Below are 23416 nucleotides of genomic sequence, written 5' to 3'. Positions count from 1 at the left end.
TCATGTCTTAATGCAGTAGGTTGGGAGCTGATGGTAGGGTCGGGGTTGGTCTTGTTTAATGTTTCAAGTTCGGCAATTTGTGTAACTAGTTCAGTGATTTTGCACTGCCTCTGTTTCTTACATCTAGCTTCCAACTGTATAAAAATTCCCCTAATATATGCCTTATGGGCATTCCATACTGAAAATACATTTGTGGCAGAAGGAGAATTGATCTGGAAGAAATCAGACAAGTGCTTTTCCAGGATTTGTTTGGTAACAGGATCTTGCATAATTCTGGTGTTGGCCCTCCACAAAAAATGTGGTGGATTTAAGGTGGGAATCATTAAGTGTTATGATGCTAGGGGCATGATCGGACCACGTTATCGTGGCAATTTTAACATGGGACACATTTTGGAGTAATCACTTGTCTGTTAGGACCAAATCTATTCTGGTATATGTGCAGTGCCTATGTGAGAAAAAGGAATAGTCGCTCTCATTTGCATGGAGACATCTCCACACATCGAATAGCTCATTTGAGCGTAGAAAGTTTGTTATATGTGGTGTTGACTTAGAGGAGGCAGCAGTAGTATCCAGTTGTGGGTCAGGAACAATATTAAAGTCCTCACACACAATGAGTGACCCCTGTTGTATCTTCTTTACTTTCTTCATTGTGTTGTTGAGGAATCTAATCTGGCGGTTATTGGGAGTATATACGTTGAGAAGAGTATATCGAAAATTATTAATATCACAAATGAGAATGAGGTATCGAGCTGAGGGGTCTTTTGTCTCGGAAATGCTGGAGAAAAAATAGTGCTGGAATGATTTTTGGGTACATCTGGGGGGGGGGGGGGGGGCGGTAAGGTGGAAATGCGTCTCCTGAATGCAAAGAATGTCACAGTTAGAAGAAACCGCTTCCCTCCACAATGTACATGTACATGCAAGTATATTCATCGATATATGTAAGGTACAGAGAGATTACTGTAAAACATGCACATTATGCCTAGAAATAGTCATGCATGGAAAAGAACCAAAAGAGAGAAAAAAAATATCTGTCTATTATCAGATTTTTCCCCATAGCTGGTGAAATTGGGTTAGCTACCTTACAGTGCTTACAGGTGTTTTTATGTTAGACGTAGTGCTATTCTGTCCTTAGCGTGAAGGGTGGTCTGTATTGGTGCTTCTATTGCTAAGTGCCGAGGCATTGTATGTGTGAAGGACGCCTTGATCCTCTACGGACATATGTAGGTATTGTTGATCCTGCCTCTGTTATCACAGGGGAAGAGGTGTTAGGCTTATTTAAAAGAGGGCAGGAGGGCATCTAGGTGAGGAAGGAGTCAGACTTCGTTTGTAGGAGGAGAGGGGTATGTCATTGGAGAGGTTGTCAGTAGACATAAGGGTGGGATGTTTTCCCATTCCTTATCTGTGAGCTCCATTTGTAGGTCTTTTTCCCACTTTAGAATCGTCTGATGTTTAACCGCTTCGAGTTCTGAAAAAAGCATGGAGTATGTAGATGATATCAGGTGACGCTGAGGTTCTGTACTAGAACACAAGGATTTGAAATAGGTTAAATGTCTAGACCATGGATGGTTAGATCTGGGTGTATAGAAAAAGTGTCTAAGTTGCAGCTACGTCCAGAAGGGAAAGGAATCTTTTGCCATTTTTTCTGAGATTTTAGTCTGGGAGAGGAGGCGGTCGTTATTGAAGAAGTGTTCCGCTCTAACCATTGGGTGTGGCCATCCATGCGCGAGGAAGGTTGGGTGAGCCCCAGGTGTGAATCTGGGGTTCATTCTTAGCCCTTGTACACACAGTCAGACATTTCGACAACCAAATCCGTCGGATTCTGTCCGTCGGATCTTGTCCGAAACTGTTGCATACACACGGTCGGACTAAGTTGTCGAAAAATCCGATCATTCAGAACGTGATGACGTAATTTCGTTATGATGGGACTACGCTCAGGCTAGTAGCCAATAGCTTTGATGTAGGAATTTGATCTGAGCATGCGTGGCACTTGGTCCGATCAAAATTCTCTACACATGATCGGAGTATGTCCGATCGAACCAGCTGGTCGGAAAATATTTCCAACAAGTTGGAAAATTGGGTCCGACGGATATTCTGACGGAATCAGTCCAATGCCTACTACACACAGTCGTATTATCCGACAACACGGTCCAATAGGACACATTCCGACGGATTCTCTGACCGGGTGTACAAGGGCTTAGAGGGGTCATGGGGCCCTTAATGGATATTTTGTGTTTATCGCATGCTTGTTGGAAGGATTGTAGCGTCAGGGAGATCAAGGGGTGAGTAGGGCAATCACGAGGGACATGTTGTCGCTTAATCCATGGGATAGCTGCTAGGGGAATTGAAGACAGGGAAGGCTCAAGACGAACCCAGGCTTTTTGATTGGAATGGATGTTCCAGTCAATTATTCTGGAGAGGTGGCAGGCTTGGTAGTATTTTCAATTGTCTGGGAGGCCAATGCCTCCCTTTGATTTGGGGGCAGTTAGTCTTTGGAAGCCCAGCCCAGGGCGTTTCTTGTTCCACAAGAATTCTGTGCATGCCTTTCGATACGTTGTAAAGAAGGTTAGGGGGAGTTTGATAGGGATGGTCTGAAGGGTGTATAGAACTCTGGGTAGAATATTCATTTTTAATATTGCGGACCTACCGAACCAGGAGAATCGCTCTGGGGGCCATTTTGTTAAATCGTCAGTGATGTGTTTCAACAACGGGATGTAGTTTAGCATGTATATGTCAGTTAGAGATGCAGGCAGTTGGATCCCTAGGTATGTAATTGATCGGGGGTTCCATTGAAATGGGAAGTTGGTTTGGCGTAGGGCGCAGATGTTTGGAGGTAGTGTAATATTCAATGCGGTGGATTTAGCAAAATTGATTTGCAGGTTAGATAGGGTTTTAAATGTCTCAAAATCTTTGAGTAAGTTTCGAATTGTCGTGAGGGGTTCTGTGAGAAAGAATAGGATGTCGTCTGCAAATGCTGCTAATTTGTATGTTTGGCATTTAATTTCTATGCCTTTTATGTTGGTGTTGTCTCTGATGCGTCGGAGGATGAGTTCTAAAGTTAGGATAAAAACTAAGGGAGAGAGGGGGCATCCTTGGCAGGTTCCGTTCGAGATGGAGAAGGCACTCGACAGGTGTCCATTCACTCGGATATTTGCTGTGGGATTGGAATAGAGAGCTAGTACAAAATTTAGCATGCGTGTTGGCAATCCAATCGCTCGAAGGGTCTCAGCTGGGTAATCCCAGGCCACGCTGTGGAATGCCTTCTCCGCGTCGAGTGATAGAAGAAATCCTTGATTTTGGGTAGAGGCTAGCCAGTGTTATATGTTTATTGCTTTGAGAGTATTGTCTCTCACCTCTCTGCCAGGAACAAATCCCACTTGATCAAGATCTATAAGATGGGGAGAAGGGGGAGTAGTTGATTGGTCAGCATTTTGGCTTACCACTTAAGGTCGACGTTCAGTAGAGAGATGGGTCGGTAATTGGTTACACTGGAGGTGTCCTTACCTGGTTTCGGTATTACAGCAATGTGGGTGCTCAAGAGGTCTCTTGGTGGAGTCGTGGGCTTGTCTAGGGAATTGAATGTGTGGGTAAAGTGCGGGGTTAGTATGTCGGTGAACATTCTATAATATCCTACTGTAAGTCTGTCAGGGCCTGAGCTTTTCCCTGGTTTTAATTGTCGCAGGGCTAGGTCTATTTCTGCGCTAACCAGGTGGGGCGTCCAGTTTTTGTGCCTTTATTTCTGAAATACGGTTGGGGCTATACTGTTGTAGGAATTGCCTGATAAGGTTTTCGTCTGGAGGTATCGTCTTTTGTGGGGTCTGCTTGGGAAAGGTTGTATAGTTTAGTATAGTATTGTACGAATTGAGCGGCTATGTCTGGAGTTTGGTGAAGTTTGCGGCCGTTGGTGTCTGTGATGGTGGGAATGGTGGTGTTCGCCTTCTTAAGCTGTAAGGCCCACGCTAGGGTTTTGCTGGCTTTGTTTCCGTATTCGTAGAATGTTTGTTTTGCATAGAATGTATTTTCTCTGAATTTGTTTATCCAGGAGGTCTAGTAGTTCCTTTTTGGCTGTTGTGAGAGCGTCCTTGGTGTTTTCAGCTTGGGTTCGCTTATGAGCATTTTCAAGAAGTCAAATTCGTTCTAGGAGTGCAATTTATATTTTTTTCCATTCCCTGTTTCTTTTTGCGGCCGCTGCAATAAGTATACCGTGGATGACACATTTATGGGATTCCCAATTATTAAGGGGGGACATGTCTGTGTGTGCGTTTTCTGCGAAGAAATATTTGAGATTAGTTGCGACTTCTGCAGTTACGGCAGGGTCAGTCAGTAGGGAAGGGTCAAGTCTCCAGATTGGGGTAGTGGGTAGTGTGTCTGGGAATGATATAGTGATTGTGATAGGGTGGTGATCAGATATGACCATCGGGTCTATGGACGCTTTCTGGAGCGTGGGTAGGTCTTTCTGGTAGAGGAAGAGGTAGTTAATTTGGGAGTATCGATTGTGTGGGGCTGAGTAGAAAGTATAATCCCTACCATCGGGGTTTAAGATTCACCATGTGTCGTGTAGCAGTAGGGATTGCAGGCTAGTCTTGATTTTCCACAGGGCTTTGTATGGGAGAGAAGAAGAACCGTTGGACGTATCTTGGGAGGGGTTTAGGGGAATATTGAAGTCTCCTCCAAAAATCAGCGTACCTTCCTGGAAGGTGGTAAGCTTATTGATGGTTTTGAGAAAAAAGGGTACCTGGCGAGTGTTAGGGGCGTATATGTTCACAAGGGTAATTACCCTACCCGCGTATGAGCCTTTTAGGAAGAGGTATTTACCCTCTTCGTCAGAAAGTAGGTCAATGTATTGGAATGGGGAGTTTTTGTGCATTAGGATGGCCACACCCTTCGATTTGGCTAGTGGGTTTGTAGCGTGGTAAACTTTTGGGAAGTGATGATTTAGCAATTTAGGGATGGCATTAGTTCGGAAGTGGGTTTCTTGCAGAAACACAATATCTGCTTTGTGTTTCTGCATCTCAAGGAGGGTCTGGGAGCATTTTTCCGGAGTATTCAGGCCTCTGACGTTTAATTAAATAATTTTAGCAGTTAGATTGGTGGTATGAGTACGCGTGAGCGGCATGGTCATTACTGGGGTCGTGGGTTGCGTTGGGGAGATGTGCAGAGAGGTCTGAGGGTCTGACACAGGGGCGATGTTGTGGTCATGGAGTGGAGTCTGAGTATCTTTTATAGGGGTCATGTCGATATGTTCTGCTGAAGTGGGGACGGTGTTAGAAGGTGAGATTTGGGGTGTGTACTGGTCATCAGTAAGGTCTCTCACACCTACATAGGTGTAAGGGAGTTACCACGACGGGTATACCGGTAAGGGTCAGTGGTGTGCTATTGGATCGTACGTATTTATTGACCACTGTGTGGGAGTTGACCAGTCTTTCGAGAGGACAGGTGTTAGTGGACAACTGAGTGTCACTGTCCTGTCCGTCTTACCATTAGCCTGGTAGTGCATCGTCTTGTGTGGATGAGGCTATATCGCTTAGAAGCCAATGAAGTGGTTATTATATGTTGTGGGGAGGTCTCATGGTCACATTCCTATGGAGGTTTGAGGTGCCTGTCACATAATGTGTGGCATCTCATGCCTGCTGTCTCAACTCTTATGTGTACCTAAGGCGGAACTCGCGAACAGAGCAGTAAGAGGAGGTTGCTCCTTTGAGAAAGAGATAGCATAGTTTTCCTAAAGTTCACAACTTTTAACTTATCAATGAAAAGATAATTACAGAAAACATAAAGCAATATCCTGGGGGTCATCTAGATGGCGTTAGCTCTCAGGCAGAGGCGATGTATTGAAATGTATTGAAATGGGCCTGTGCTTGTGTGGTGAGTGGATAAGCCTGCAGAATCATTAACGTCATATCAAAACAATAACATAACAACAATAGTAACAGAAATAACAAGGTGACCCTGTTAACCTTGGGGTATGGGGATTCCTTGGCGGTGCTGGATGGGTATAGAATAGCTCGGCTATAGACTATGTGCACTTAGTCGGGCTGAAACTGCAATATGGCGAGGTATTTTATTACCCTGGCCACACGTACTGTCTGTTAGGGATGGGGTTACCCATGCAATATTTATCGTCAGCCAGTTAGATGCCATAACCTGGTGAGAACATGTGCCCTTTTTTCTTGATTGGTCAGTACCCAAAGGAGCACTTTGTCGAGATGATGGTTGTTACTCAGGACAGACAATGGACCTTAGGGGGGTCAGTACTATCTGTGGGGCAGATATTCGCTAATGAGGTTCAGAGGTAAGAGGACTCATTCAGCTATTAGCAACCCGCTGTGCACCTGAACGAGCCGTATGGGGAGTGGGGGCTGGGAGGTACAAGGGGAAGCAATTGAGGGGGGGTGGGGGTGGAATATAGTGTCCCCTCTACGGCTCTGGTTAGTGTGAATGGGGCTAGTGGTGGGAGCGTATTACACTGACAGGCTTCCCGAGACCGAGATCCCTATCGCTCCAGTGAAAGAGGGTCGGTCCTATGCTGTCTAGTTGATGTCATGGCCCTCACTGTAGGGAGAGTAGACAATCCTCCCATGTCGCCATGGGGTCCGCGGCAAAGGGTCTGTTCGTATTGTCTGTGGGGGTGGGAATGTAGGTGGACATACCATGCCGGGGCGACCTCCAGAACAAGTCTCCAAAAGTCACTGAGTGCTCCAGTCTTGGCGGGAGTGGCGTTCGAAGATCGGGATCTCCATGGGCTCTTGTCCGGCTATGGCGGCGTTGGGGGGATGGGCAGACATCTTTGTCAATTGGAAAGTGCAACAGGCTGGTTTTCCGGGTAGCTGTACGCGGTGGCGGGTCTCCAACTAGGTGAGTATCAGTTCGTGGACATCAGCAGAAGGGAGCCTTGAGACTGGAGGTCTCCAGGGGATCCGATGGTGGGGTGACAGCGGTTGTCCCTAGCAGGTGAGTGCCCAAGTCGGAAGGCGCGCCAAGGGAAAAGGGTGAGGAACGGTACGGAATGCAGTTCATGCAGGCTAATCCACACTCGCAGGTTGCTTGAGTCATCCCAGAGGGCAGCGACTTTAGCGATTCCCTGCGCTCTCTACCTGATAGCGGGGCCGAAGTCGGGCTTGGCGGGGGGTGACGGGGTTGGTGTCCCACAGGTGGTCTGAAGGTGGACGGTGACCTGTGCCTGCGAAACCTGGATGCTTGGGTCTCCATTTGTTCATCTGTGCAGTGGTCGTAGGGAAGTGTAGTAGTTGCAAAGTCTGCATACCAATTAGGCACTTCTACATGTGGGATATCCAGCGTTCAGCAGAAGTTTTCCAGATCTTCTGGGACCTTCAGGATGGCAGTGCGACCTTGGTAAGAGGCTTGAAGAGAGAAGGGAAATTTCAAGTGGTAGCGAATGTCCTTTTGCCGGAGAAGGTCTAGCAGGGGACGAAGGTCTCTTCGATGTTTCAGCGTGATCGCTGAGAGGTCTTGATATATTTGCACTACATGGCCTTCAAATTCCAGTTGTGCTTTAACCCGGGCTTTTTTGAGAATCTCTTCTTTTATGGTATAGTCATTTATGTAGCATATGACATCTCTCGGTGGGTCAGAGTCTTTGCCCTTAGGCCTGAGAGCTCTGTGGATACCCTCCATGGCTATGGGTGTGTGGTGGGGCTGTTCCAGCAGCTGGTTGAAGAGGGATGTAACAGCGGGGAGAACCTGCTCTGGTTCAATCGTTTCAGGTAGGCCTCTTATCCGCAGGTTGTGTCTGCGTCCCCTATTGTCGATATCTTCGACATGATGCAGGAGGTCCCGAAGCTGCAGAGTATGTGTGTCTAATTTGCCATGAGTTTTCTTCAGTTCATTCTGCTGCTGTGCTGCCATAATTTCCATGGATTGCACTCTCCCCATAATCGCTTGTATCTCGTGGCAGAGGTCTGTGATGGCCGCGGTCAGTGTGCTTTTTATGTCCGTCCGTGACAGTCCTCAGGTCATGGATACTTAATTGATGGTGGGGGAGTGAGTGGTTTTCCTCCATAGTGGGTGGTTGCTCCGTCGGTGTCAGGGTGATCCGATATGATTCTGAGCGGGAGAGTGGGCCGCCATGTCGGCTCCCTGGCTCCTGAAGAGATCCAGGATTGTCAGATTGTTGCAGGATCCCAAGTCTCTCGGCGAGCGGGATCTAGATGCGGAGGGTCCGCGGGAGGAGGTCCCTATTGTGGGTCGGTGCTTGTCAGTGAAGGTCCTCAGTGATTGTGCTTTTAAGGCTGAGGTAAGACGGAGCAGAGGTTCTAAGCAGCCATCTTCTCTCTGTTCACTTTTTAATATTTGGTTGCAAATCCTTTGCAGTCAATTACAGCCTGAAGTCTGGAACGCATAGACATCACCAGACGCTGGGTTTCATCCCTGGTGATGCTCTGCCAGGCCTCTACTGCAACTGTCTTCAGTTCCTACTTGTTCTTAAGGAATTTTCCCTTCAGTTTTGTCTTCATCAAGTTAAATGCATGCTCAATCGGATTCAGGTCAGGTGATTGGCTTGGCCATTGCATAACATTCCACTTCTTTCCCTTAAAAAACTCTTTGGTTGCTTTTGCGGTATTTCCATCTGCACTGTGAAGCGCTGTCCAATGAGTTCTGAAGCATTTTGCTATGAGCAGATAATATTTCCCGAAACACTTCAGAATTCATCCTGCTGCTTTTGTCAGCCATCACATCATCAATAAATTCAAGAGTACCAGTTCCATTGGCAGCCATACATGCCCACGCCATGACACTACCACCACCATGCTTCACTGATGAGGTGGTATGCTTTGGATCATGAGCAGTTCCTTCTCCATACTCTTCTCTTCCCATCACTCTGGTACAAGTTGATCTTGGTCTCATCTGTCCATAGGATGTTTTCCAGAACTGTGAAGGCTTTTTTAGATGTTGTTTGGCAAACTCTAATCTGGCCTTCCTGTTTTTGAGGCTCACCAATGGTTTACATTTTGTGCTGAACCCTCTGTATTCACTCTGGTGAAGTCTTCTCTTGATTGTTGACTTTGACTTGCATACACCTACCTCCTGGAGAGTGTTCTTGATCTGGCCAAATGTTGTGAAGGGTGTTTTCTTCACAAGGGAAAGAAATCTTTGGTCATCCACCACAGTTGTTTTCTGTGGTCTTCCGGGTCTTTTGGCATTACTGAGCTCACGTGCGTTCTTTCTTTTTAAGGATGTTTCAAACAGTTTATTTGGCCACATCTAATGTTTTTGCTATCTCTCTGATGGGTTTGTTTTGTCTTTTCAGCCTAACGATAGCTTGCTTCACTGATAGTGACAGCTCTTTGGATCTCATATTGAGAGTTGACAGCAACATATTCCAAATGAAAATAGCACTTGAAATGCACTCTGGACCTTTCATCTGCTCCTTGTAAATGGGATAATGAGGGAATAACACACACCTGGCCATGGAACAGCTGAGCAGCCAATTGTCACATTACTTTTGGTCCCTTAAAAAGTGGGAGGCACATATACAAACTGTTGTAATTCCTACACCTTTCCCCTGATTTGAATGTAAATACCCTCAAATTAAAGCTGAAAGTCTGCAGTTAAAGCACATCTTGTTTGTTTCATTTCAAACTCATTGTGGTGGTGCATAGAGCCAAAAAGATTAGAATTGTGTTGATGTCCCAATAGCTATGGACCTGACTGTACATCAACAGATGTAGCTTACCGGAGGGTGAAGGCAAGAATAGATCCAAGCAACCATCTAGTATCAATCCATCTAAATCCTCATTAGTTGGGGTTGGATTATCAAAACGTCCACGCTTATGTAGATTTTGACGTGTGGATATGGCAGCTTTGCTGTGGAGGGGATCAACAAGGCCCATATCAATAAAGGGCGATTATAATTCCTCTGAAGATCAACAAACAAATTTGGTTTCAAGGTGGGTGAAGTGGAGAGAGAATAGAAAGCCCCAGTGGTATGCAATTTGGTTGCGTAGAAGCACATGTAGCTGGGGTTTAAGTGCACGTCTCTTAGCTACTGTGAGAGTGGATAGGCCTGCGAAGAGCTGATATGTGTGACCCGGGAAATTGAGTGGGTCTTTCCCTCTAGCAACCACAAGCAATTGTTCCTTGCTATAATAATAATGTAGCTTAACTATTATGTTCCTGGAAGGACCTTACGTGGAGCTAAGGCCCTGTGCACTCTATCCATTTCTAACCGCTCAACAGGAATGCCTGGCTGTAGTTCCTGAAAGAGAGATAACATGGTGGCCTGTACATCCACAATAGTTTCAGGAATCCCTCTGATTCTCAAATTGGAACACCGGTCCCTGTTTTCTTGGTCCTCAAGGCAGGACTGTAATATAAGATTCTCCTCTTTAAGATTCTCAAATTCAGAGACATAATGCTGTGAATGGCTCTCCATTTCATCCACTCTCATTTCTAATTCTGCTGTTCTCTGTCCCAGCTCTCTAATTTCTCTTGTCAGTTTATCAGTTATGTGATCAGAAGTCTGTTTCAGGGCTTTCTGTAACATATGTTCAAATTGTTTAAACATTTTGGCTTGTATCACTGTCTGTGAATTGTCAGCATCTGTGTCAAACTCACCAACATATTCCTGCAGCTTCAGGCTATGTGACAGGGCTTTGAGAACATGCGGCGCACTGGTCTGTGAGGTAGCCGACGCTGCCATCTTAGAGGATGGCCTAGACGGCGTTACTTTGGAGATACCAGCTTTAAACTTCGGTTTAGGGCCCCTTAGGACCATGGTAACGGTACCATTAAGCTCCGTGAATGGTGAGACGGTGGCGGGAGTGCTTTGCAGAGAGTCTGGGGTCTGTGGTTCTCCGGCTTGTCCAGCTCAGCTCTAAGAAAGCATGTCCGCTCTCTCAGGCACCATGCATGCGCCTTCCCCGCTTCTAAGTTCTGATAGCCTGGAAAATCTATGGCCCTCAATTCTGTAAAATATTGCAATCTCATGATCAGTTCTACAGGTCCAGAAGGGATTGGCTGTGCGTCCCGCCTTGTCACTGTGTGTAGGACACGGCCACCCTTTTGACCAGAGTAGAACTGGGTGACCCTGCTCAAAGTTCGAAAATGTTGGAAACTAGCCCCTAAATGGGGAAATCCCATTTGCCCTGGATCTTGTGTTGTTTGCAGGTGACACCCAACCCTGCTGCGCTGACGTCTGTGGTAACAATGATTCATGGCAGTTGACCTAAAGGACGATGCTGCACTAGCATTTCTTGTCGTGCCCACCACCTGGGCTAGGCAAACCTACTTCCACTGCATCAAGAAGCCTCATTTGAAAACTAGTTGGGGCATCGTCCCGAGGAGACTCATGCACTGGGATGCTGACATCACTGGTGCAGCCAATGCTTATTGGAATTTCTGAAGAGGAAAGGAGATTGTGGCCTCCTGAGTATTGAACTAAGCCCCTAGATAGACCATACTTTGAGTAGGCTCCAGCTTGCTCTTTTGATAATTCACTATCCAGCCAAATGTCTGTAAGCTGGACTTCAAGAGATCTCTGGCTTCACAAGAGGTCTTTGTCCTGGGCCATTAGGATGATATAATCCAATAAATTATGGATTCTGAGCCCTTTCTCCCTCAGTGGGGCCAGAATGCAATCAGAACCTTGGTTTGAGGAGAAGTGGATAGGTCAAAGGGAAGGCAGAGAAATTGGTAATGTCTGTCCCCCAATGCAAATCTAAGGGATTTCTGATATGACTAAAGGATGGGAACATGCAGGTAGGCATCCTGCAAGTCTACCAAAATCATCCAGCCCCTAGGTTGAATTACCTGTATTATGATATGGAGAGACTTCACCTTCAATCTCTCTAGCCGAACAAATTGATTCAACTTTTTGAGGTCGATCACTGGTCTGAAGCCCCCCATCTTTTTCTGGACCAGAAAAAGTGGCGAGTAGAAGCCTGTAATACTTTGACAGGCCAGAACTGGTATAATCCCCTCCTGACACGACAAGGTGCTGATGTACGCCAAAAGAGTGTCTAACTTCAGAGCAGACTGGGTTGTCTTGGTGGGGGTAAAGGAGTATTCTGGGAGCTGCCATTTAAAAAACCAATAATAGTCTTGCGCAGCGGCGTCACTAGGTGGCAAAAAGACCAGGGGCTTCAGCCCGAAGTCCAATGTTGGCACGGGGGGGCTCTAGTGGCGCTGAGTTTTTTGGCTGGGCGGTGGGGTTGTGTGGTGGGGGGTAAGCTCACTTGTTGGTTGCTGCCTGGCTTACCAGTGCCCGTCATTGCTGACCACTGACCTACCTACCTGTCATATACACTGAACTACTTGACATACATACACCTACCTACCTGACATACTCTGAGCTACCTGACACACAATGACCTACCTGACATACTGACCTACCCGACACACACTGACCTAGACTGACTTACCCGACACACACCGACCTACACTGATTTATCTGACACAGACTGACCTACCTGACACACACTGACCTACATACACTAACCCACCTGACATACATACACTGACCTACCTGACCCACACTGACCTACACACACTGACCTACCTGACATACATTCACTGACCTACCTGACACACACACACACCTACCTGACATACATACACTGACACACACTGACCTACATACACTGACCTACCTGACATACACTGACCTACATACACTGACCTACCTGACCCACACTTACCTGCTTGACACACACTTACCTATCTGACATACAATGGCCTACCCGACACACACTGACCTACCTGACCCACACTGACCTACCTTACAGACATGGGCGGCACAGTTGTGTAGTGGTTTGTATTCTCGCCTAGCAGTAAAAAGGGTCGCTGGTTCGAATCCCAACAACGATACTACCTGCCTGGAGTTTGCATGTTCTCCCTGTGCCAGCGTGCGTTTCCTCCGGGTACTCCAGTTTCCTCCCACACTCCAAAGACATGCAGGTAGGTTAATTGGCTTCTGTCCAAAAATTGTCCATAGTTTATGAATGGGGACCTTGGATTGTGAGTTCCTTGAGGGTAGGGACCGATGTGAGTGTGCAATGTACCGGGATAGGGACAATTATAGACACTCACCCAGGTTAAACTGGATAGACTGGTGTCTTTATTCAACCTTACTATGTAACATACACTGACTGACCTACCTGACCAGGAAGAGAAAGACTTCATGTGTCCAGGTCATGCAGCAGCAGCTCAACCATGGTGATGGTGTGCGATACAGCTAGAGGAGAGCCACCTGCTCAAGGGGGATCGATGTGGCACAGCGGTCGCATTGTAATTCCTGCCTTCTTCCTGTTTCAGTCACAGCCATAAAAATTGTTTGGGGACCCGGGTCCTGCCCCAGGGGACATGTATCAATGCAAGAAAAGTCTTAAAAACAGCTGTTTTTTCAGGAGCTGTGATTTTAATAATGCTTAAAGTGAAACAATAAAAATTAAATATTCTTTTAAATATTGTACCTAGGGAGTGTCCTTAGTATGCCTGTAAAGTAGCGCATCTTTCTCGTGTTTAGAACAGTACCACAGCAAAATTACATTGCTAAAGGCAAACATTTCACTTAAAACTACTAGCGGCTGTAATGAATTGTCGCATCCCTGCAATATAGATAAAAATCATTGAAAAAAAAAATGTCCAGTCCATCACCATGCCCTTTGGGTCTGGTATGGATATTAAGAGGAACCCCGCACCAAAAAAAAATTGCCTGGGAATCCCCCCAAAATCCATACCAGGCCCTTAAGGTCTGGTATGGATATGAAGGGGAATCCTGTGCCAAAACTAAAAAAAAAAAAATGGCATGGGGTCCCCCCCCAAATCCATACCAGGCCCTTTAGGTCTGGTATGGATTTTAGGGGAACCCCGAGCCAAAATTTTTTAAAAAAATGGTGTACTGGTCCCCCCAAAATACATATCAGACCCGAGCACACAACCTGGCATGCCGCAGGAAAAGGGGGGAGCGAGAGAGGGGAACCCCCTCCTCCTGAACTGCCACATGCCCTCAACATGGGGAGGATGCTTTGGGGTCCCCCCAAAACACCTTGTCCCCATGTTGATGGGGGCAAGGGCCTCATCCCCACAACCCTTGCCCGGTGGTTGTGGGGGTCTGCAGGCAGGGGGCTTATCAGAATCTGGAAGGTCCCTTTAACAAGGGCACCTACAGATCCCACCCCCCCCCTATTTGAATGGGTATTGGGTACATTGAACCCCTACACATTCACCAAAAAAAGTGTCAAAATTGTAAAAATGACAGTAGACAATTTGGATCAAGCCCTAATTTAACCCTATTAAAAATAAAAAATAAATACTGTTCCACGATGTCCATTCATCTTTGATCACAATGTCTGACGGACTGAGAAAAAAAAAGGAAAAACTCCACCTCTATGGGAAACTCCTACTGACTGCAGGCTTTCTGCAATGACAGCTGTTATATAGCTCAGGGAGGGGCCACCCAGGTGATGCAAATGGGTGACACACCGCCCCCCCTGAAGTTATGTGACATTTTTGTGAATACCTTCACATTCACATGGGTTGGGCTGGGATCTGGGTGTCCCTTTCTTAAAGAGGGCTTCCAGATTCCGATAAGCCCCCCACTCGCAGACCCCCACAACCACCGGGCAAGGGTTGTGGAGATGAGACCCTTGTCCCCATAAACATTGGGACAGGGTGTTTTGGGGGGACCTCAAAGCATTCTCCCCATGTTGAGGGCATGTAACCTGGTACAGTTGAGGAGGGGAGGTGCTCTCTCATCCCCCCTTCACCTGCAGCCTGCCAGGTTGCCTGCTCAGATAAGGGTCTGGTATGGATTTTGGGGGGACCTCTACACCATCTTTTTTTACATTTTTGCTCAGGGTTCCTCTTAAAATCCATAACAGACCTGAAGGACCTGGTTTGGATTTTGGGGAGACCTCTACACCATTTTACTTTCTACATTTTGGTGCGGGGTTCCCCTTAATATTCATACCAGACCCAAAGGGCCTGGTAATGGACTAGGGGGAACCCATGCGTTTTTTTTCAATGATTTTTATCCATATTGCCGGGACCCGAAAATACATTACAGCCGTCGTTTTAAATGACATTTTTTCCTTTAGAAATTTTATTTTGTTGTGGTACTGTTCTAAACATGGGAAAAGATGCGTTACATTACAGGCATACTAAGAACACCCCCCCAGGTATGATATTTAAAGGAATATTTCATTTCCTGACAGGCTCCATGGCAGCATACGTGTGGGGTAGCCCCGTCTCAATAATTACCCAATAGGACCCCTACTCCCATAAATCTTTGCTCCAAGCTGCTATCCGTGTTCCTTTTTTGTCCTCCTCCATAGGACAGGTGTTTCCTATCTGAAGAGATCTTCACTACGATCAAGTCGGCCGACTATCAAGCTATTTTTCCTCCGATAGGCCCTGTCTGTTAAGCATGGGTATGGAGTGTATGGCAGAGTAGCGCTGAAGGCTTGGTTTGTCCGAAGATAAGTGCGCACGGCTTATTACCGGCAATGTAAGGTGGCCATTATCTGCCCGGTGGATCGGTGGTGTGTGCTTGAACCTGTTCGGCCAGATGATCGTTGGTGGAGTGGTGAGCTGTAAAAATTCAGTTTTTCATGGCAGATCTGAACAACGCAGTGGTCACTCGCACTCAAGCAGAGGACCAGATAATTCATGTTGGGGCTGTAAGATGCCCATCCCATCAGACAAATCGCTCTGTGATCATTGCTTTTCTAAAGTCGCAGATGAAAGAGATGATGCGGATCAACACTTGGAATCTATGGTGAGAAGGGTGGTAAAGGACTCCCTGCAGCAGAGGGAAGCTCATCACTCTATGGAATCCCCTTCAGACCCATTATGTCCTTCAGGAGGTGAAGGGCTTATACAAGAGACTGGGGAATCTTCTCAACCAAGCCACCACTCTGTTCTCTTGTCTGACAGCGATTCAGATCCAGAGGATCCAGGAGTAGGATTTGATTACGCTTTAGTACCTGCTCTAGTCAAGGCAGTGAAAGAAGCTTTAAAATGGGAAGAACCCACTACTTCCCCCCTCCCCAAACAAAGAAAGTTTTTCAAACAACTCAAAAAGGAACGGCAATATTTTCCTTTCCTATCTGAATTGGGAGAAATCATTACTGAAGAGTGGAGCAAGATTGATAGGAAGAGCTCCATGCAATCAAAAGTGTCTAAACTGTACCCCTTTAAGGAGGATGATGTGAAGCACCTTGAATCAGCTCCTCTGGTAGATGCAGCACTTATGCGTTTAGTCAAATACGTGACTCTCCCTTTGGAAGACACAGTATCTTTTAAAGATCCGTTAGAGAGAAGAATTGACTCAGATCTGAAAAAAATTTATCTGACTTCAGGGATGGCTTGTAAACCAACTTTGGCTTTAGCCGCAGTCTCAAAGGCTATTGAAACATGGGCCGACAACGTTGAGGAGTTCTTGAGCGGTATCTCAGTGAATACGGCTAAAGACTCTCCCATTCAGGAGATCAGAATGGCATCAGCCTTTTTGGGGGAGGCATCTATTGACATTACCCGCCTTCTGTCTCAGGCTATGTTGGCAGCAGTCTCGGCACGCCGTGCTTTGTGGCTACGTCCTTGGTTGGCGGATCCAACATCTAAGCAGGCATGGTGTCGTATACCATTTGAGGGAACCTCCTTATTTGGTAATAAACTAGATAGCGCCATATCCCAGGCCACGGGTGGGAGGTCTGGGTTCCTCCCTCAAGACAGACGTCTTCAAAACCAAAAACTTATTTTTCCAAGAAGGCAGACCTCGGATCGCGCTAGAGAAGCGCGCAGTTATAGACCCGGCCGGGAGTTCTCTAGATCTTGGAGGTCCAGACAATCCTCCCTTAAGAAAACCTCAAAGGGGGGTTCCACAGGTAACCAAGATTCTACTAAATCTTTTTAAAATTGAGCCCGCTCAAACATATCAGGTGGGGGCTCGCCTTCTTCACTACCGACATGTTTGAGCGGCCTCAATTCAAGATTATTGGACCGTCAAGACGGTTTCCTCGGGTCACAAGTGGACTTTCATCAACACTCCGAGGTTGAGGTTCATTCCCACAACAATTCCAGGCTCAGAGGAAAAGAAACAGGTCCTATTGACCTACGTAAGTTGTTTACTGGATCAAGGCGCAGCCGTGCCCGTGCCGGAAGACAAACGTGGCGAAGGCATGTATTCTCCTCTGTTTATGGTTCAGAAAAGAAATGGCGCATGGAGGCCGGTGATAGATTTGACCCACCTCAATTCCTTAATTCGCAAGGAAAAGTTCAAGATGGAATCTCTTCTTACAATCCAACAGTCGGTGCAGCTAGGGGATTGGTTAATCTCAATCGATTTGATGGACGCATACTTTCACGTGCCAGTAGCAAGGGATTTCCAGCAATTTCTCTGTTTTGCAGTTGGCGAGCAACACCTCCAGTTTACCTGTCTCCCATTCGGGTTGACAACATCTCCTCGGGTCTTCTCCAAGGTACTCCTAGCGATAGTAGCTCTTTTACGAGTCAAAGGAGTTCGTCTCCTTCATTATCTGGATGATTTGCTCCTATTATCTCAGGACAGAGATCAAATTCTGGAACACAAGAGTTTAGTCATCTCCACTCTGCAGACGTTTGGTTGGCTCCTGAACCTGGAGAAGAGCCATCTGGTTCCAACTCAAGTTATCGTGTTTCTAGGGGCTCAGTTCGACACATTAAAAGGCACTATCTCCCTACCGGAGGAGAAAATCAGTGTGATCCGAGACAGGATTCACAAGGCTTGGGAATCATCTCATCTTTGGCTCTACAATGTTTGAAGGTGATTGGCACAATGACAGCCACCATCCCTATGGTGAAGTGGGCCCAGTGGCACACTCGTCCCTTCCAGAAAGGGTTTCTGCAACAATGAGACTCGTCCAGTCAAACCCAACGCATACTCCTTACACCAGCGATGAGGATGTCTCTCCTCTGGTGGCTTCAAGGGAAGAATCTACGCAACCATCATTCAATAGTCCCCATTTCCTGGGTAATAGTAACTTCAGATGCCAGCAACAAAGGTTGGGGCGCTCATTGCCTTACAGAAGTAGCTCAAGGAAGGTGGTCGTTCCCGTCGCTGTGTGTGGTCTCCAACATCCTGGAGTTGAGAGCAGCCTTTCAAGCGCTCATAGCATTTCGGCATCTGGTGGCAGGGTCGTCAGTAATGTTAAGAATGGACAACACAACTGCGGTGGCCTATATAAAGAAACAAGGAGGGACTCGCAGTTAGTCTCTATTACGAGAAGTAGAACCGATATTGAGCTGGGCTCAGAAGAATGTGGTCAACATTTCTGCTGTATACATCCCAGGGGTCCAGAATGTTCAAGCAGATTTTCTGTCACTGGTCAGAATAGACAACAACGAGTGGTCCCTTCACAGGGATGTCTTCGAGTGGCTTCTGACTCTGGGAGTATCTCCAGAGGTCGATCTGTTCGCTTCGCCGTACAATCGCAAGATGCACAGATACTACTCGAGGTTCAGGGATCCTCAGGCGTTCGGGACAGATGCTCTCACAGACTGTTGGAAGTTTCAGAGGGCCTATGCCTTCCCTCCAGTTCCTGTAATCCTACAGTTTCTTCGGAGGCTCAGAGGGGAGAAGGCGGAGATCATTGCGATAATACCATTCTGGCCCAACAGGCCTTGGTTTCCTCTGCTGTTGCTTCTCAGCTATCAGGATCCAGCTCCCCTGCCTCTCAGGCCAGATCTACTGTCCCAGGGCACACTATTACACCTGTGCCTGTCCTGTCTACACCTCAGGGCGTGGTTCTTGAGAGGGGAAGGCTAGAAGCTCTGGGTTGCCCAGAAGAAGCGATTCCAACCCTTCTTAGTGCCAGACGGAAGAGTACCAATAAAGTATACGAACGCATATGGGCCAGGTTTATGGTCCACATGTCTTCTAGGTCAAATTCATATAATTCTCCAGCAGTTCAAGATATCTTGTCCTTCCTTCAGTCAAGGTTAGACTTGTCTCTGGCAGTTAGTTCTTTAAGAGTACAAGTTTCAGCCGTTTCAGCCATTTCAGCCTTTACAGGAGTTTCGTGGGCGAATCATACCTTAATACGACAATTCTTTAAAGGAGCCTTCAGGCTTAGGCTTCAAAAAAGGCCCAGGTTTCCCAAATGGGACCTTCCTTTAGTACTGGACTTTCTTTCTGATCTTGGAAGAAGTTTGGACGCTCCCCTGTCTTTAGGAGATCTCACTATCAAGACGGTGTTTTTGGTGGCAATAACTTCAGCCAAAAGAGTGTCGGAAATTAGGAATCTTGGGTCTGTGGAACCATTTCTAACCTTCTTTCCGGACAGAGTGGTCCTGATCCCTATGCTTGGGTCAAATCCAAAAGTTACATCAATATTTAATGAAAATCAGGAGATTGTGCTACCTACGTTTAGAATGCCAGACAACCAAGTGATTCACCCCTTGGATGTTGGTCGCATCTTGAAGCAATATTTGGACGCTACAGCCTCGTTCAGACGAACAGACTTTCTTTTTGTCCTTCCCCATGGCAAAAATAAAGGGATGCGAGCATCAGTAAGATCAATCTCATATTGGGTGGTCCAAACGATTCAAAGGGCATACAAGGCAAAGGGCATGGTTCCTCCTGAGGCAGTGACGGCTCATTCAACTCGGGGCATCTCGACCTCTTGGGCAGCAGTTCGACATGTCGCACCAGAAGTGATCTGTAGAGCAGCTTCCTGGTCTTCAATTAATACTTTTGTTTCCCATTATTGTGTAGAGCCAGCTGCGCTTTCTTCTGTTAATTTTGGTTTACAAGTATTGTCAGTGGACAATGAAAAATAAAATTCTAGTTTCTTTGCTCAACATTTTTAGCCCACCCGGGTGTGTTTGGCGAGTTATTTCCCACACGTATGCTGTCATGGAGCCTGTCAGGAAAATGGAAAATTTATATCAAATACTTACCGTAATTTTCCTTTCCTGATGGGCTCCATGGCAGCAGGAGTTCCCTCCCAAATGTTGGAGTAGGCTAGTTACGGAACACGGATAGCAGCTTGGAGCAAAGATTTATGGGAGTAGGGGTCCTATTGGGTAATTATGGAGGCGGCGCTAACCCACACGTATGCTGCCATGGAGCCCATCAGGAAAGGAAAATTACGGTAAGTATTTGATATAAATATTTATTCTTTCACTTTAAGAATTATTAAAATCACAGCTCCTGAAAAAAATTGTGGTTTTTAAACTTTTTTTGCATTGATACATGTCCCCTGGGGCAGGACCCAGGTCTCCAAACATGTTTTATGGCAAATTCTTGCATATAAGCCTTTAAAATAAGCATTTTTGAATTTTCATGTTTGTGTCTCATAGGCTTTAATGGTGTTGATACAAATTATTTTCTTGTTCGCAAGTTTTGGTGCGAATCGAACCGGGGGTGTTTAGCTCATCCCTATTGGTAACCCTCTTTGGCGTCTGGTCCTCCGATCTTGGGCCAGAAGCACTGATCTTCCTCCTGTAACCCTGGAGATAACTGTCTCCAGTTTTTTGGCCAAAAAAGCGTTTTCTATTCAAAAGGCCGTTTACAGCAGTTTTGCTTTGAAGATGGGTCATCTGCCCATTTTGTTTGCATTTTTCTCTAGCAAGATACAATTGTATATTTCTCTACATTCAGAGAAGAAAAGACACAGGGTGGGCTATAAAGTGAGACCCCGCTGTCTGTGCTTGAAACATGCTGTGCAGCGTGCTCTCAGAATAAATACAGGCCGCATATAAGACCCACTTTGGTGAGGCTGCACATATGTGTACAGGTGGTGGGAAGGGGTTAGGAATAAATTAAGGAGGTGTTAGGCGTGTCTAGTTTTTATTTCGGTTTGTGGAAGATTCAACCTTCCATTTGTACTAGTAATCATTGTCATGGAGTAAAAGTGAGGGGAAATCCAAAAATTAAAATTGTCATCAGAGCAGTAAATGAGGGAAAATCTTCCATTGAGACACTTGGTTCTGTGACAGCTCTTTAGGATGAAATTTAGCTCACTTTGGAGAGATTTTTTCTAATTTCCGGTTGCATCACCAAGTAAGAAAATTGAAGGGAAATCATCCCAGCTGGACATAGATAGCAAAAACAAACTTGATAGGTTTTAATCTGTCCCTATGCTAGCAAAAAAAAAGTTTTTGATTGATATACAAAAGCCTCAATCCCAACGTGCCCTAACCAAGTGCCGACTGAGCTCTTTCCATCCTTGATGCAAACAAACAGAGCCACTACACCTAGTTAAATAATGCTTATAATAAATTGCAGCTACTGTCTAATGTTTCCAACAAGGGAATTTTCAATGTACAACTATTTTTAGGCAGCGCTTGCTATAATGTGAGAAATCAAATTTGTGTCTTAATAAATCATAGATAACATACTAGTGAAATATGAATCTAAACACATATACCTCACAAATTAAAAAAGCACCACTATTTGTCAGAAACCATGAACCAGACCGAGACAGAAGTACAATTAAATCACACTTGTTTATTAATAAAAAATAAAAAGGTAAATAGAGTAAGCATAGTCAAAGCATGGACAGAGTCCAGTAACCGGATCAAGTAGTCAGCCAGTTCATAGTTCAATAACCAGATCGGGTAATCAGCCAGGCCAGAAGTCAGGGATCCAAGTGGAGCAACAGCAGGCAGGGTAAGGAGCCAGAAGGGATGTCAGAAAGCCAGTCTTTAAACAGAACCACAGGAGATGGTTTCTTGTGATGTGACCAAGGTGAAGGCAGAGATGAAGTGAGCTGGATAGCTTTAAATAGGCATGTCAGACAAGTAGGATCAGGAACAGCTGGGTGACTGTTGAGAGAGATGAGAGCTGGCAATTAACTGACAGCTGAGCAGCCAGCCCAGAGAATGAATGGCTAAGCCAGCCCTGACACTATTGCTGTTAACTATGTGAAATAACGGCCCGCTGTACCAGTCCAAAGATGGACACAGCCTATGATCTGGCATGCGTTTCACTCGCAAGGCAGGAAGTGATGCATGGGAACAGCCGCTTAACATGTTTCGCCATCAGTTTGCAATATCTTCAGAAATATCATCTTGGGAAAAACATCAGGAGTACCACAAGGAGGAGTAAGTATCTGCACTATCAGGAACACCGGGACAGGTCTCCCTTAAAGACCTTCCAGCCCATGACTTCCCTTACTGTATAGTAAGGGGGTCATTGACATCTGGAAAGTGCGGTGTGTAAACATTCAGCACAAGGTGGAACATTCACTACAGGGGATACACTGCATAGTTTAAAAATACATTTTTGTACTATGTCACTTTAATATTTTGACATGTATGTGAAGTATATGTGTTTAGATTCATATTTCACTAGTACCATGTTATTTGTGATTTATTATACACAAATTTGATTTCTCATATGTTATATCAAGCGCTGCCTAAGAATAGTCTGGAAATATGGTTACGGTAATTCCATGCAGGCTTAAGTATGTCTGTCAAAGAAATTAAGGGCATATATCCAGACTAAGTGAAAAGGTTATATAGTTTATTCAAGCAATATTAACATTAAAAAAAGAATGCTAATCAGAAAATGAAAAATTGACAATTCAAAAAAAAAAAAAATCAAAATAACAACAATCACCATTCCCAGAGACAACGTTGTCTAGACCAACATATAAGATAAAAAAGTGGCCACTTGTAGGATTGACTGATCAGGATGCAAGTATTCGTTATACCGGTCAGTCCTCCTAAATATGTGTAAATGAAGATCAGTGCTTGTAGTAAAGTGCTATTAGTGCCAATAACCAATCTTTCAAGATGATGTTTTAAATGGGATTTAGGACTGGGATCCACTCACTTTGTAATCACTGCTTCTCTTGATCGTATAGTTTTTGCAGTCCTCCCTGTCAGTACACATTAAGGCTGGATTCACACCTATGCATTTTTAGTGCTTTTTGCAGATTTGCACTACAGTCCATTCAACATGGTTTCCTATGGAACACATTCTGTAGTGCAAATCTGCAAAAAGCACTAAAAATGCATAGGTGTGAATCCAGCCTTAGGCTGGGTTCACACTATTGCTGCATGTGGCTCACTGCAAGGGTCTGATACATCCCTGTTTACCGTTTTAGGTCCGATTTCAGCCTGCATTTTTGGGCCGACTTTTGACCTGAAATGGACCAAAAGACGCACAGGACCCCTGTGCAAATTCGCCCCGGGAAACCTGCATCAAATTTGCATAGGTGTAAACTAGATAATGGTCAATATGAAGATAGATGACAGTACAGTGTCTGAGATTGGGAGGTATATAAAATGGAAATAAAAGATGTAGTGTAAGATGCTAGTATTGGCAGCAAGGATCAACTCACTTGGGAGTTGTTACAGGACTCAACTGAGGATGTTAGTGAGGATTCCTGAAGACTCAACATCCCTCCATCTCAGCTTGGTCTAGTGAGTGCGGGTGTTAGGATAGTCATCTCTGTTGTAACGTGGCCAGTGG

Source organism: Lithobates pipiens, unplaced genomic scaffold (genome assembly GCF_037356315.1).
Source record: "Lithobates pipiens isolate NorthernLeopardFrog02 unplaced genomic scaffold, aLitPip1_a1.2 Scaffold_27, whole genome shotgun sequence".
NCBI classification, from domain to species: domain Eukaryota; kingdom Metazoa; phylum Chordata; class Amphibia; order Anura; family Ranidae; genus Lithobates; species Lithobates pipiens.
This window is presented reverse-complemented; position numbering follows the sequence as displayed.